This window comes from Muscardinus avellanarius (assembly GCF_963383645.1).
Source record: "Muscardinus avellanarius genome assembly, chromosome: 17".
Lineage (NCBI taxonomy): Eukaryota > Metazoa > Chordata > Mammalia > Rodentia > Gliridae > Muscardinus > Muscardinus avellanarius.
In genome coordinates, this window is record NC_137803.1 from 34,519,604 (window position 1) to 34,536,691 (window position 17,088).

A 17,088-nucleotide genomic window follows, 5' to 3' on the forward strand; every position below is an offset into this window, starting at 1 on the left:
TGCCAAGGGGTTAGGCCGGTGCAGAGGCTAGTGAGGCCGGGATCGGAGACAGCCGTGAGGCAAGGCCGGTGCTGGGGCCTCCGAGGCTGGGATTAGAGCCTGCTGAGGGATTAGGCAGGTGCTGGGGCCAGCAGCCGACATTGGAGCCTTTGGTGAGGCAAGGCTGCTACTGAGGCCTCCGAGGCTGGGATCTGAGCCTGCCTTGAGGCTTGGCAGGTGCTGAGGCCACCGAGGTCGGGATTGGAGCCACCTGAGGGGTTAGGCCGGTGTTGGGGCCAGCGAGACCAGAATCGGGGACTCCCATGAGGCAAGGCCGCTGCTTGAGCCAGCCAGGTCTGGATCAGTCCACAGGGTAACCAAGCCACTACTGAGGCCGTCAAGAGTGGGATCAGTACTTGCAATGCGGCATGCAAAGAGAAATCTCACAGAAAATAAAAACCAGATGCTTCCCCTAATCAGCAATAACTAGGAGGAAAGGGGCAACAAGAAGAGGTAGAGCTATAGAAAGGGCCCTATAGTGAAGCAATTAAGGTGACCAATCAGAGGGTATTGAATAGTGGAGGATGGAGCCTCTTTAAAATGCAGGAGGTACATAAACAAATGTATCAAAGTTAATCACCAAAGAAGCATGGAATTGAGGGAGGGGGAGGGAATGGGATGGGGACTGGATGAGGGCTAACTGGATGATGTGTGCTTGTATATCCTCTCAAGTCTTGTATTCCAATGTGATATGTGATTACAATGCACCAATAAAAATAAATTTAAAAATAAATAAAAATAAAAATGCAAAATAATTTGGTACTTTTATTTCTTACTTTCTTACTTTAAAATCTCTCTTATAATTGCCTTTTACTTTCAGAACTTTTTAGAGAAATATTTTTGAAAGAATTTTGTAAAGAGTCCTAATTTAAGTTAGAATAATGTTTCCTCATGTTGGATTCAGGTTGTGTTTCTTTGGTAAAAGATTTCCAACAGTGTTGCCAACCTCTCATTGCACCCTATCAAACAGTGCATGATTTTTATTTGTCCCATAATTGATGATGTTAATTTTGATCACTTGATTAAAATGGTGCCAGATAGATGTTTCCAAGCTATTCCTCTGTCACCCTTTGGAAATAATGTATTTTATAAGATGATACATGCAATAATACATATACCTCATTAGTCATCAAAACTTCTTTATTTATTTATTTATTTTTGGTGGTAGTAGGGGTGGAAGCCAGAGGCTTTCTACCTCCGGGCTATACTCCCACACCTATTTCATATTTTATTTGAAAACAGGGTCTCACTAAGTTGCTGAGAGCCTCACTAAGTAACTGAGGCTGGCTTCGAACCTGTGTGATCCTGCTATCTCAGCCTCCCAAGCGCGGGGATTACAAGTGTGCCCCACCACGCCCGGCCAAAACTTCTTATTTAAAAAATTTCTACTTGTATGTATTCATGATTTACTCTTTTATTTAATGAGAATGTCTTTAGCAGCATCACTTGAGAACTTAGAAATTCAAATTAATGGGCTTTATCTGAAGTCTAGATAGAAATTTGGGATGTTGCCCAGGAATTAGTATTTTAATAAATATTACAAGTTGTTGTGATGCAAGTGAAAATCTGTAAACCACTTGAATACTGGGTCTTAATACCTGCTATTATGTTTATATATAAAATGTGCCTGAAAAGCTCTTGTAATAATGTTCAGAATTGATAAAATTAAGTCATGAAGGTTCTCTCTCTCTGTTTCTCTCCCTCTCCTTCTCTCCCTCTCCTTCTCTCTCTCTCTCTCTCTCTCTCTCTCTCTCTATATATATATATATATATATATATATATATATATATATATTTGTGTGTGTGTGTGTGTGTGTGTGTGTGTGTGAGAGATGGAACCCAGGGGCATTTGGCCTCCGAGCTATACCCCCTGCCCTATTTTTTATTCTTTATTTTGAAACCGGGTCTCAATGAGTTGCAGAGGGCCTCACTAAGTAGCTGTGGCTGTTGGCGAAACATGATCCTCCAGTCCCAGCCTCCAGAATTCTGGGATTACCAGCATGCCCCACCATGCCCATCTCAGTCATGAAGGTTATAATCTTATCAGTAGATAAATCCACTGTAATGGATTTACTGGGTGGTAACCTAGCAGCTGGGTTGTGGCTGGAGAAGAGGGAACCCTCAGGGTATAGTCATAAGGAAAGTACTTTTGTCTTTAAATTCTCTTACTGGCTTGCTATCTTTCTTTTAACCTCCATGGTGTAAGAGAAGAGCCTGATGGCATGCCTCAAGCTCTACAGACTCAACCTATTGACTGAGCCTTGATATCTCCAAAAACTGTGAGCAAATAAGTCATCATTTTCCTAAGCTCTGTAGTGAGTTTCTTTTTTTGTTTTTATTTATTTTTTTTATTTTAGTAGTGAGAATTTTGACTAAGATACCAGCTAATCTTAACAGATGGCTTTAGGAAACTTTAAAAATTACAGATTCTTTGGTTTTATTCCTAGATGCTAGACACAATTACAATAAGTCTGAGCCTTATAATCAATAGTTCTTTTTTCTCTGAATCATAAGTTCTCAAACATGTCTCTCTATTTTAATCACCCAGAAAGTTTTAAAAATATTGGTATCTCACTCTTAAGCAGAGTGCAGGATGAGCATTATAATTTAAAAATATTATAATTACCTAGAGAATTTTTAAACCTACTAATGCTCAGTTCACACCACATTCCCCACCAATTCAAATGTAAACTCTAGTAGTAGAATTCAGAATCAGTTTTAGAAACTCCCCAGCTGATTACAGTGTCTACAAATTTGAGAATCAGTTTTATGTTCCATCTACACCCTACAGTGCACTATTCAATAACAAGGCTACTCCCTTATAAAAATAATAAAAATGATTCCTTATTGAAGTTCTAATGTGGTTTTGCATGGTGCTAAAAACTTTGCTTTAAAAATAATCACAATAACTTCCTGCATTTTATGATGTTTCCACACTACCTAGATGAGAAAATTGAGACTTAGGGGAAGGAAGGAACTTAGCTTAAATCACAAAACCAGTAAGTAGAAAAGATGTACATTCTAACTGAGCTTTTATGATTCCAGATAATTTGCTTTTAGTAATTACACTCCGTCATTTATTATTCTTTGTAAGTAAATTTTGCTTTATGTAGGCTCAGTAATTTTCACCTAGTTTGAGTATAACAAAAAATGTCATATATTTTAAACATTTAGAAATTAATTGAACAAAAGCATATACTTGCTGATTTTAGAGACCCAAGGAGCTTCTCTTCAGATCAAAAGTAATGTGTACAAATGTGTGGGAGTAACATTAAATGTCTGACTATACTTGTCACTCAGCAAAGAAAAATAGAGTAGGGTAAATAGCTAAGAATTTGAGGCAAGCAAAAATTAGCTAAATTCTGCCTTTGCCAATTGTTTTCTAATTTCTTCACCTAAAAAATAAAAAATAATAACCATTGCCCTAAACTTCTGAGATTTCAAAGATAAAAAAAATTAGCTACTAAATTATGCTTGGCAGATAGAAGATGCTTCTGAAATGAAATTGACATGGCTCCAAGTCTTCTCTGTATTTGCTTTGGAAGAGCATGAGCTAAATATTTCATTATGCTTAGATGCCCTCTTTAGACCAGAAGCACTGCTGTCACCAAGGAGATTGTTAGAAAAACAAAATCTTGCTCGGAGTGATGGTGCATACTTGTAACCCCCCTGCCCCCTTGGGAGGCAGAGACAGGAGGATCCTGCAGGTTCAAAGCCAGCCTCTATGGCTTGAGAGACCCTGTTTCCAAATAAAAATATAGAATGGGTCTGGGAGTGTAGCACGGAGGTAGAGAGGTTCCATTCCCAGTACCACTAAAAGAAAAAAAAATCTTGAATTTCACCTAGATTTTTATTTCAGTAGGAACCCCAAGGTACTTGTATGTGCAATAAATATAAGCAGAAGTCCCAGCAGATCTCTCATACAATAAAACACATGTTAGAAAAATACTGATGGAATATGGTAGTAGGTTAGTGGTTTGAAGTTCTTTCAAAAGTTATGGAGAAAACTTAGGAAGATTTCAAAATATAAGTTATAATCTTGAATTACATAAACTATTCTTCCAGCCAGTTCTGATCTTTTTCTTTCTCCCAGAATCTAAATATAAATTTTGAACTCTTTTTGTTATTTTTATCAAGCTAATAAAGTTCCACATCAATTATTTTTCTAAATTTTCAAAGAATAATGTTGACTGTTTGCTTAGAGTTTTTAATTTTTTGAAATATATTGACATTTATTTTCGTGGCTGTGATTTTCTTCTTTCTTCCCAGTAAGATAGGAGTGTGAGGAAAAATAAATTGGTCAGCCCTTTGTGTCTTCTCAAAGTGAGTATTTTTCAGCTAAAACATAATATATAACAGTTAGGGTTGGGTACTATTCTGAACCCATGTCCCTGCAACCAAAACAATTACCCACTGTCTCATAAGAACTTCATAAATGAGGCAAATGGACTAGCAGGGAAAATAAACATATTTTTCCATAATGTTAAGAGACCCTTCTTGGGTAAAGTTACTGTATATCCATAGGCTATCTTGAACATTTTCAAGGCACAAACTACAACATTCATAATTATGAAATATTTAGCCTTTGCTTATAGCTATTTGCAATTTTGATTGCTCTTATCTGAATTATTTTTAGTGTATTATATATCCCTTTATTTTTTCAAATGACATTGAAGGTAGAGCTTTGTAGAATATTTGCAGGAAAAATAGGTTGTGGGGGAGAGAAAATGTCATCAGAAAAGAACTGGAAAATAACACCATGAAAAGGATAGCATATTGTAAGAGGCGCCGATATGGTAGATGGTCCTTAGTCAATGAAGAGTGAATCGAGGCCTAACGACCAGATGGCAGAGCTGAACACAGAAATTCCATATGTGTGATGGCAGCAAGGGACGGCCATTGACATACTTGCTTTTCCAGCCAAATGCCTCGGCAGATGCAGAGTTTTACACTTTAACATTGCAATATGGCACTAAAACCCAGGAGAAGAGTTAGATGCAAGATTCAAAGCTGATTTAAAGTGGCAGAGTTTAAATCTGATCCTATCCTGTTAGGGTGAAAGCTATGAACAGAAAGTGAGGGGAGATTACTCCTGTCTATGATTACATTTAGAATATGCTGGTCTTTCACATTGTCTAAAGAAAAGCTAAACCTGGTCATATTACTTATAGGTTCCTTCCCATCCCTAAGCTTTTCTTAAAAAATAAAATAAAAAATCAAGTTTCAGAAATGGTTTATTAAAGAAAAAATAAAATTAAAGTGCTCTACTTGGAGTCTAAAATCTCATACTATGAGTTATTTTTCACTTTGAATAAACTGTGAGATGTACTTCAAAATTAGATTTTCTTTTAATTGCAATTTTTTGTATAAGGTGCTAGAAGCACCCATCTTTGTGGAAAAAGATCATGTCTGTTGTTCTGCACAGCTTACAAAGCCTGAAGAAAAATTTAGTAAAGGAAAAAACACTCACAGACTTTCCATTTGTGTATATATATGTTTATAAATTATTAAGCTATGAACTGAAAAGTCACTTTTAGTCTCCTTTTTGTGTCTTAATTATCCTCTACAAGGGATGACCAACAATAAAATATATGCAAACTCATTGACTAAGAATTGCCTTCTGTGACCATTACCTTCCTATCTCCTCTAATCTTTCTACATTTTCCTGCATGCGTCTTAAAATACAGATGTACAAAACTGATATCTATTTGCTGAACATACTAATATCTTCACAATGCTCCAGTGAAGGTCACCCCAAATATTTTCTATGGTATTGTTTCCAGTGATTTCTTTTTTGAACATAAGTGAATGTCACCATGGTGCCTTGCAGAACAAGGATCAAGACATTAGCTTTTATATTTTCTGGTACCAGGGGCATGGAGATATTTTAATTAGCACTTATAGAATCAAATGAATGATCCTGAGACATAATTACATTCAGTTAGTGAACTGAATAAACCTGGGGAGGAAAGAAAAATGTCAAGAGACAAGCCTGCACTAGTGTGGTTCATGGGCAGGTACCATGATGTAGAATTCAAAGAGACACATCACCTGTACTGCCTAATGCCTACTAGATAGCAACATGCCTACCACATTCATCACATTGTACCCAGTTCAACCTCCACATCTTGAGAAGTTGTCACTGATGGCTATACAGGCTATACTTTCTCTGCTTCTTTAAAATACTTAAAAGTGGTTTAAAATGACAAGTAACAGAAGCAAGTATGCTCTTAGTAACAATAGTGGTACTTCACATTTATGAGCATTACCCCATGCCCAATTCTGTATGAAGTATGTATTATCTTATTTAATTTTCCCAATAATTACCTAAGGTGGGCATTATATCATTCTTTGTTTCTAAAAAAAACATAGCTTAGATGTATGATATGACATATACATTTATAAGTATATATGTGTATATATTTATGATATATGTACATATATGTTTATACATAATATATACATATACACATACATGTATGAGACTATGTGACCTTTCCAAGATCATAAATCTGGTAAATAATAAAGCTGGTAGTTAAAGTCTGTTTTGTTTAATTATAGACTACAAATCTTTGTTAATCTAGTATTATGCAAAAATATGATCATTAGAACAAAATATTTGTGAGAATCATTTTTAGATTAATATTCACTACTTATCATAGTCTATTCAGGCTAACATTCAAGGCCTTTCAAGTCACAAGTACAAAAACACTTGTGTTTATTAACTTTAAAATATTGTGTTAGCACATTGCCAGTGTGCGTTTTTTGTCAAATGACAATTTTTTGTGTGTGGTACTGGGGTTCCTGGAAGCCCTTTTACCTCCAAGCTACATTCCCAGACCTATTTTTTATTTTTGGAAACAGGGTCTCTTAAGCCAGCGCAGCTGGCCTCAAACCTGTGTGATCCTCCTGTCTCCGCCTCCCAAGCGCTGGGATTACAAGCATACACCACCACGCTCGGCACGACAATTTTTTATTTTTTATGTTGATCATATTAAAAATTAAATGTGGCTCACATTCAGACTGTGCTTGGTGCCCTCTCCCCTGCTTCCCCTTTCCCCATCCCAACAATTAGTGTCCAGGTTGACAATGCTACATTCATCCTTATACACATATTAGAATGTAGCTCCTCCAATAATCAACCTCAGCCTTCTCTGTCTCCTACCCTGCCATTTCAGCTTTGCTGAGGTTTCCCCTCCATTATCTGGAGTTCCTCTGGTATCCCTAATACTCTCTAGTTTGGGCATATTAGAGAAAACATATGCCCCTTCTCTTTCTGTATTTGGCTGATCTCACTTAACATAATGTTCTCCAGGCCTTTCCATCTTTTTGTGAATGACATGATTTTGTTCCTTTTTATTGCTGAGTAGAATTCCATTGTGTGTATTTCCCATAATTTTGCAATCAATTTATCTGTTGACAGAGACTTAGGTTGGTTTCATATTTTGGCTATTACGAATTGTGTTGCTCTGAACATAGGTATGCATATGTTACTGTGTGAAAATGCCATTTTTATTGAGTGCCACTTTTTATACTACCACATCCCCCATATTTGATATTTACTTGCTACTCAAGATTCCAGTCAATTTCCATATCCACATTAAAACTTCCTCTGATGTTTAAGTGTTTTTTTTTTTATATTAGGGATTGAACCCAGAGGCATTCTACCACCAACCTTTTTAATTTTTTTTTTTTTTTTGTAACAGGGTCTTGCAGAGTTGCTGAGGTTATCACTAGGTAGCTGAGGTTGACTCTGAAATCTTGTCTCAGCCTTCAAAGTGCAGGAACTACAGATGTGCACCACAATGCCTGTTCTGATGTAGCTTTAGATCTGCCCACCTCCCTGAACTTCCCCATCAACTTCCATCATCTGTGGTGCCATCATTTCTTACCTATACTATTAAAAAATTACTCATCTGAATATTGTTTCATACTGTCTTATCTCACACTGATCTTCTTATTATCTTTTTTCCCCAACATGATATTTTCAAACTGTGCCACCCAACCTGTGCCCAGACCTATATCATAAACTTAGGCTATGCTCATTGGTTCCTAAGGAACTTTCTGGATTCATCTGCCCTAGGCATAACTTCCCACTCTCTGGGCCCATTCACAATGGCCTTCAACTTCTCCTTGTCCTCATTTCTATCTCTTACTTCAAAATTCTCCATGGAGCTGGGCGTGGTGGCGCACGCTTGTAATCCCAGCATTCGGGAGGCTGAGACCTGGAGGATTGCAGTTCGCGGACAGACTCAGCTACTTAGTGAGGCCTTCTGCAACTCAGTGAGACCTAGTTTCAAAATAAAGAATAAAAAATACGGCAGGGGGTGTAGCTCGGAAGTCAAATGCCCCTGGGTTCCATTCCCAGACCTGCAAAAAAAAAAATAATAATAAAATAAAATTCTCCATGGGACCTTTTTTCTGCTTGGAGATTCTCTACCTTTTCCTAGTTCACTCTTGTGCATCCTTCAAATTCAAAACCTCCAGCTCATGTGCTAACATTTGGACAAATAATAAAGCCTGTGTTACCAGTCAAAGGTGTTTCTATCTTGTGTTAGGTTGCTCTTGGTTGATCATTGCGTTTTTAATCTTTTTTGCTTTTGTTTGTTTTTGTTTGTTTGTTTGTTTGTTTTTTGGTACTGAGGATTGAACTTAGGGATGCTCTACCTCTAAGTCACTCTCACCCCTATTTTAGTTTTCAGTTTGAATCAGTGTTTCACTAAGTTGCAGAGGCTTGCCACAAACTTGAGATCTTCCTGTTTCAGCCTAGTCGAGTACTAGAATTATAGGCATGCAACACCCACCATATTTTGATCATTGCTTTCAATAAGTAGCCCCATATTTAAGACATAGAACTGAAAACTGGAAGCTATCTTTCTCCTTTGAGGGATTTATTGAAAATAAATCTTTTGACATTAAGAATACATGGTCTAATTTATTATTTTTCATGCCTTACACCTAAGGCATGTTCTATACAATAATATGTCATCTTACATGTTCTTCTTATTTATGACCTTGACCTTCTTCCTACTCGGTGGGGTCCATGACCTGCTTCATTGGTTTTGGGTAGAGTTATGTAACTGTCTTGAACAAGAGAGACTAGTATAAGTTAAAGTGATGCTCTTAAACATTAATTCAATCAAAGACTTCTCTCTATTAGCTTCAAAACATGGCCCATTAGTCAGGTGTAGTGGCACATACCTTTAATTCCAGAACTTGGGAGGCTGAGACAGGAGGATTTTAGGTTTGAGGCCAGTTCCAACCTCAGGACTTTATTAAGATCCTCAGCAAATTAGTGAGACATTATTAAAACAGAGGGGGGGGGCGGGCTCGTAATTCCTGCACTTGGGAGGCTGAGACATGAGGATTGCACAGGTTCGAAGCCAGCCTCAGCAACTTAGCGAGAACCTGTTTCCAAATAAAAATATAAAGTAGGTCTGGGAGTATAGCCCAGAGGAAGAAAGCCTCTGGGTTCTACCCCCAGTACCACAAACACATACACACAAAATGGAGGGGCTGCAAGATGTTGTGGCACATGCTTGTTATCCCAGAACTTGGGAAGCTGAGACAGGAGGATCTGGGTTCCTGGACAGCCTCAGCAACTTAGTGAGGTCCTCTACAACTTAGTGAGATCCAGTTTCAAAACAAAGAATAAAAATCAGGCTGTGGGTATAGCTCAGAGGTAGAATGCCCCTGGGTTCAATTCCCAGTATCACACACACACAAAAAGAAGGGCTGGGGGTATAGCTCAAAGGAAGGATGTCCGAGTATTGAATACTCAGTACAAAAAGAAATTAGGGAGTCTATTTTCTGATTTTCTATTTTTGAAGACATGGGAAGATAATTATGTTCCCTTTCTTTTGCTTGTACATACAACCACATCCCCAATTTAAATTTTGTCTGTGCTGTTTATGTAGGATACAGCAAGTAACAAGCAAACAAATACTTGGTTTTTTTCTCTATTCACCATATTCCATCCTGTAACATAATACAATTCAAGGACACATAATAAAATAATTTAATACATAAAGTAAAAATGCTGGAAGTAAATGACTGTCTCTGCCTCTTATCACAGAGTTAACTTAGATCAAACTCTAAACCATATTAAACCTAAGCATCATCATTTGTAATATTGGGTTAAAAATTGTGACAATCTAAGGACTCATGGTGTACCATAGTGGTAGACTTCTTGGCTAGCATATGTTAATGGGTTCAATTGAAAAGCAAATCAAAACAACAACAAAAAATAGTACCAACCTACACAATACCAATACAATCACTGGGGATATTTACTAAAATAACACAAACAAATCACTTAGAATAGTCCATGGCATACAATAAAAGATGACTAGATGTATAGTAATCTTAATGATCTGTACAGGTAAAGTGATAAGAATATAAAAAGAAATCATTTAAAAGCTTAATAATTAGGTCAATGTAGAAGTACTTGCTGTAATCTAGGAACTGTGCTAAAAATATGAAAATTAATTATAATATTTCCTCACCAATTAAGGTTTAGGAATTTCAATCCTAAGATACAGGATCAGTGTTGAAAAAGCAGAGCTTACAGAAGGTGATTTTAAATTTGAACACTTTGATCAGCGGTTTTATTGATTCTTCCTATCATTAATTGTTTGCTAGTATTTTTCTGCTTCTTGTAGCTGAAGATGACATATTTACTTATTAAATATATATTGTTTTAATTCAAAAATATATGTTTTCTGTACTTGATTGTAATTGTGGTTTAAAAACTATATGAATGCTGGGCGTGGTGGTGCACACTTGTAATCCCTGCGCTTGGGAGCCGGAGACAGGAGGATCTCACAGGTTTGAAGCCAGCTGCGCTTGCTTAAGAGAACCTGTTTCCAAATAAAAATATAAAATAGGTCTGGGAGTGTAGCCCAGAGGTAGAAGGGTTTCCAGGAACCCCCCAGTATCACCAAAAAAAAAAAAACTATATGGAAAATGTCTTGATGAAAGACTATGCTTTCTTTGTTTCATATACTATAAAACTATATTTTGTAAATACTTTTGTCAAGATTTTTTTGTTTTATTTTTGCGATACTAGGGATTGAACGCAAGTGCATTCTACCTCAGAGTTATACCCTCAGCCTTAGTTTTTATTTTATATTTTGAAACAGGGTCTCATTAAGTTGTGAAGGGCCTCACTAAGTAGCTGAGTCTGGCCACAAACTTGCAATACTCCTGTCTCAGCTTCCCAAATTCAGGAATTACAAGCATGCACTACCACTCTCGGTGGCAAGAAATTTAACTAGAGCTTGAAGGTAAAGAAATAGAAAAAAGAGCTTGCCCTTTCAATGTCCTCCTGAGGGCATCATTAAATAGTTGAAGATTATACTCTAGGAGAATATACATCTATAAAAAGTTGCTTTATACAATTTAAAATCCAAACATTTTATTACATCTTTTGAATTTTCTGGCATGTGCTTTGTGGCCCAGGATGCAATCTATTTTTGAGAAGGTTCAATGAATGGGCTGCTGAGAAGAATGTGTGTTCTGTTGTTCCTAGTTGAAATAGTCTGTATATGTCTATTAGGTCCATTTGGTTTATAGTTTTCTTTAGTTCTAATGGAATGAAAGTAGAAATCAACAACAGGAAACCCAAAATAAACTATTTAAATACATGGAGATTGAATGATATACTATTGAACAACAAGTGGGTAAGATTGGAAATTAGGGGAGAAAATAAAGAAATTTCTGGAAATAAAATAAAGAAACAACTTACCAAAATCTGTGGAACACTTTGAAGGCAGTGTTAAGAGGAAAGTTTATAGCACTGAGTTATTACATAAGAAGAACAGAGAGTTGCCAAGAAAACAACCTAATGATAAAACTCAAAAACCTAGAAAGACTGCAACAGTCTAATCCCAAAGCCAGCATAAGGCAGGAAATTATTAAAATCAGAGCAGAAGTAAATGAAATTGAGAACAAAAAAAATGTAAAGAATCAACAAAATAAGAGCTGGTTCTTTGAAAATATTAGTAGGATTTTAAAACACCTGGCCAACCTAAGCAAAAGAAAGAGAGAATCAACTCAAATTATTAAAATCAGAAATGAAAAAGGAGACATCACCCCAGTGGGAAAATTCAAAAGATTATCAGAAACTATTTTGAAAATTTAATTCTCCAATATCCTGAAAAACATGGAAGAAATCAATAAATTTCTAAGCACATATAACCTACCTAAACTGAACAAAGAGGACATCGAAACCATAAACTAACCAATAGCAAGCAAAGAAATAGAAAGAGCAATCAAAATTCTGCCATCAAAGAAAAGCTCAGGCCATGATGAGTTTTCAAATGAATTCTACAAAACCTTCAATGAAGAAATAATACCAATACTTCACAACTTGTCCCTGGAAATTAGAAAGTGAATTTTCCCAAATTCCTTATACAAGGTCAGTATCACCTTAATCCCCAAACCAAACAAAGATACCCCAAGAAAGGAAAATTACAGACCAATATTCTTAATGAATATAGATGCAAAAATTCTAAACAAAATAATAGCTATACACATTCAAAACCATAACAAAAGAATGTACACCATGACCAAATTGGTTTCATCCCAAACAAACAAGGCTGGTTCAACATATACAAATCAATATATATTATTCACCACATAAATAGAAGTGAGAACAAAAACTACATGATCATATCAATAGATGCTGAAAAAGCATTTGACAAAATCCAAAACCCATTTATGTTAAAAAACAAACACTGCAGAAAATTTAAATAGAAGGAATATATTTCAACATGATTATGGCAATATACAATAAACCCAAAGCCAATATCATACTGAATGAGAAAAAACTGCACGAATTCCCTCTAAAATCAGGAACAAGACAAGGATGTTCACTATCACTCCTTTTCAATATAGTCCTCGAGACTCTTGGAACATCAATAAGGCAAGAGAAGAAAATCAAAGGAATTCAAATAGGAAGAGAGGAATTAAAACTATCCTTATTTGCAGATGGCATGATCCTTAATCTAGAAGACTGAAAGAACTCAACCTGAAGAAATTAGTTGCTTTTCTTTATGCCAAAGATGAATCCACAATGAAAGGAATAAAAAAAGAATTCCATTCATTATAACCTCAAAACCAATAAAATACCTAGGAATAAACCTAACCAAAGATGAAAAAGACCTCTACAAAGAAAAGCATAAAACATTAAAGAAATTGAAGAAGACCTTGGAAGATGGAAAAATATCCTGTGCTCATGGATAGGCAGAATAAATATCATCACAATGGTCATTCTGCCAAAAGTTATCTATAGATTCAATGTAATTACCATTAAAATACCAACAACATTCTTCATAGACCTAGAAAAATCAGTCATGAATTTTATACAGAGAAACTAAAGACCCAGAATAGCCAAAGTAATTCTCAGCAATAACCATACAAGAGGCATCACAATCCTGGACTTCAAATTATACTATAGAGCAATGGTAGTAAAAACAGCATGGTGTTGGCACAACTACAGGCAGACTGACCAGTGGAACAGAATAGAAGTTACAGAAACAAACCCACGTACCTGTAGTCAATTAATCTTTAATAAAGCAACCAAACTCATACACTAGAGGAAAGACAGCCTTTTCAACAAATTGTGTTGGGAGAACTGGCTATCCATCTGTAGAAAGATGGAACTAAATCCTTACCTCTCACTGTGCACAGGAATCAATTGGAGATGGATCAAAGACTTAGAAATTAGACCAGAGACTGTGAAGTCATTAGAGGAAAGCTTAGGCTCAACGCTCCAACATAGAGGCCCAGGTGTTAACTTTCTCAACAAGACCTGCAAAGGGCAGGAAATTAAAGCAAGAATTAACAAGTGGGATGGCTTCAAACTAAAAAGTTTTGTTTCATCAAAGGAAACCATCAAGAACCCAAAGAGGAAGCCTACTCTAGAATGGGAGAAGATCTTTACCAGGCACCACTCTGATAGAGAGCTAATATGCAGAATATACAAAGGCTCAAAAGACTCTACACTAGCAAAACAAATAACTGAATCAAGAAATGGACAACTGAACTGAATAGACACTTCACAAAAGAAGAGATACAAATGGCCAAATAGATACATGAAAAGATGTTCTACATCATTAGCCATCAGGGAGATGCAAATCAAAACTACACTGAGATTCCATCTAACCCCAATCAGAGTGGGAAGCATAAAGAAATCACATAACAACAAATGCTCGTGAGGATGTGAGGAAAGAGGTACTCTTTTACACTGTTGGTAGGAGTGCAAACTAGTTCAGCTGCTATGGAGATCAGTGTGGAGATTCCTTAGAAAACTGGGAATAGATCCACCATATGATTTAGCTCTACCACTCCTGGGTATTTTTCCAAAGGGGTTGAAATCAGAGAACTTCAGTAACATATGCATACCTATATTCATAGCAGCACAAGTCGCAATAGCCAAAATATGGAATCATTCTAGGTCTCCATCAACAGATAAATGGATTGCAAAATTATGGGAAATACATACAATGGAATTCTACTCAGCTATAAAGAAGTACAAAATCATGGCATTCTCAAGAAGATGGAAAGATCTGGAGAACATTATGTTAAGTGAGATCAGCCAAGCACAGAATGAGAAGGGACATATATTTTCTCTAATATGCCCAAATTAAGGAGAATTACGGTTTACCCGAGGGACTCCAGATAATGGAGAGGAAACCTCAGCAAAGCTAGAATAGAAGGATAGGAGAGGATGAAGGCTGAGGTTGATTAATGGAGGAGCTACATCTGAATATGTGTTAAAGTATGAATAGAGCATGGTTAACCTGAATACTCATTGTTGGGAGAAGGGGAAGGGAAATGGGGGTTGAGGGAAGGGCACCAAGCACAGTCTAAATATATACCATTTTTAATATGTTCTACATATAAATAAAATAAAAATAATAAAAATATAAAATATAAAATATAATAATCTACACATTTTAAAGGTATATATTTACTTTTAGGTTCTATATAAATAGAAAAGATTGCTTCATATATTATTGTCTAGTAGGACATTAACTAATTTTGTATTGAACAGTATTTCATATTTGAGTTGTAAAATTTTCATTATCATTTAGAAGTAAATATCTTACAATTTTTATTCTGATTTACTTAATAGAACTCTGGATAAAGAAGTATCTTAATTTATTTTTTTTGTATTGGTGCATTGTAGTGATACACCTTAATGGAGTACAAGATGGTAGAGGCATACATGAGTACATCACTCATTTAGCTCTTTCCCAATTCCCACCTCATTCCCACCCCCCCTCTCCTTCTCATGTTTGGCTTAGTGATTGATACGTTTTTGATTGTACATCATGTACATTAGAAGATTTCCCTCTTCTCCCTTTCATCCCACTCATTTAGGTCACTTTATTTGCTTATCTATGGCTTCTTCTTTTTCTAGATTCCCTCCTATGACACATTTTGTCTAAATATGTAAACAATAATATTTTACTCAGCCAGAAAGAACAAAATTATGTCATTTTCAGTGAAAAGGATTGATCTCGAAACTATTATGCTAAGTGAGATTAAATCATTCACAAAAAGAATATAAATTCTGAAGCCATAGATCACGAGGTACATAAGCCGCAATTTCTGGACGGGCCATTCTACTTTCTAAAGCCACTTTTATTTTTCTGATGATACTCTATTGGAGGGTTCTAATAAAAAAAAAAAAAAGGAGTCTCAAAGAAAGCGGAAGTGACAGCTAAGTAGCAGCCACCCTCTGCTGCTGCTGCAGAGTCGATTTCAGGGCAGACTGTTCTTTGGGGGCTTCTGGTCTCTCTGTTATTAGACGACACTTAGAGCCCAGTTGAGAAACCTCTTCCCAGCACCAGGGCTGAACTATACTATTCAGAAAAATGGAAGCTGATGCTTCTGTTGACATGTTTTCAAAAGTCCTGGAGAGCCAGTAGCTTCAGTCAGCCAAACTAGTGGAAGAACAGTTGGATTCAGAAATTCAGAAACTGGATCACATGAATGAGGATGAATTGGAACATCTCAAGGAAAAGAGACTTCAGACGCTAAGGAAAGCTCAGCAGCAGAAACAAAAATGGCTTCCTAAAGGGCACGAGGAATTCAGAGAAATCCCAAGTGAAAAAAAAATTTTTTTTCCAGGAAGTCAAGGAGAGTAAATATGTGGTTTGTCATTTCTACAGAGACTCAACATTCAGGTGTAAAATACTAGACAGACATTTGGCGATACTCTCCAAGAAGCATCTTGAGACCAAGTTTTTGAAGCTGAATGTGGAAAAGGCACCTTTCCTCTGCGAGAGACTGCCCTTCAAGTCATTCCCACGTTGGCACTCCTGAAATACGGGAAGACACAGGATTACGTCGTTGGGTTTATTGACCTGGGAAACACAGATGACTTCACCACAGAAATGTTAGCGTGGAGACTTGGTTGTTCTGATATTCTCAACTACAGTGGAAATTTAATGGAGTCACCATTTCAGAGCCAAAAGAAATTTGGGACAAACTTCACAAAGCTGGAAAAGACAATTATCCGAGGAAAGAAATACGGCTATGACTCAGGTGATGTTTAGGGTTCGATTACAGTCTTTGTAAATCGTCTGTTTATTTGTCTTTCCTTCAATTGTAAATTTGTTTTCTACATTGTTGTTGCAGTCTGTTGGTCGTCTGCTACTCCCTTTCTAGAGTGTTGGGCCGAGACAAGGCATCCTGACTGCCTTCCCCGTAGCCACTGCGGTTGAAGGAAGCTTCCGAGTTCCTAAGTTATCTGGGAAGGGTATGGATTCTGTTTGAGACTGATTCTATCTCAACGACAGTTACATCCTTGGTTTTATCACAATATGATTCTTACATCTTTATACCACTTACAATTGTGTTTTTAATCTTTTGAGATGGAAATAAAAATCCAGCACACTAAAGAAAAAAAAAAAATGAGTCATCACAGCCTCCTAAAAGTAGGCTAAATATCAACATCTCTGGGATATCAAGTGTTTCACTACCTTCCAGGATCCATTTCTGAGTTTAAAAAACTACCCCATTAAAAAAAAAAAAAAA

General features: G+C 36.5%; 1 pseudogene across 1 annotated transcript; it reads left to right on the forward strand.

Moving 5' to 3' along the window:
* The first annotated feature begins 15,923 nt into the window (after nucleotides 1–15,923).
* On the forward strand, nucleotides 15,924–16,607 carry LOC308276105 (thioredoxin domain-containing protein 9-like; annotated as a pseudogene). Its single transcript has one exon. The product of its transcript is annotated as a thioredoxin domain-containing protein 9-like (transcript).
* The last annotated feature ends 481 nt before the right edge of the window (nucleotides 16,608–17,088 follow it).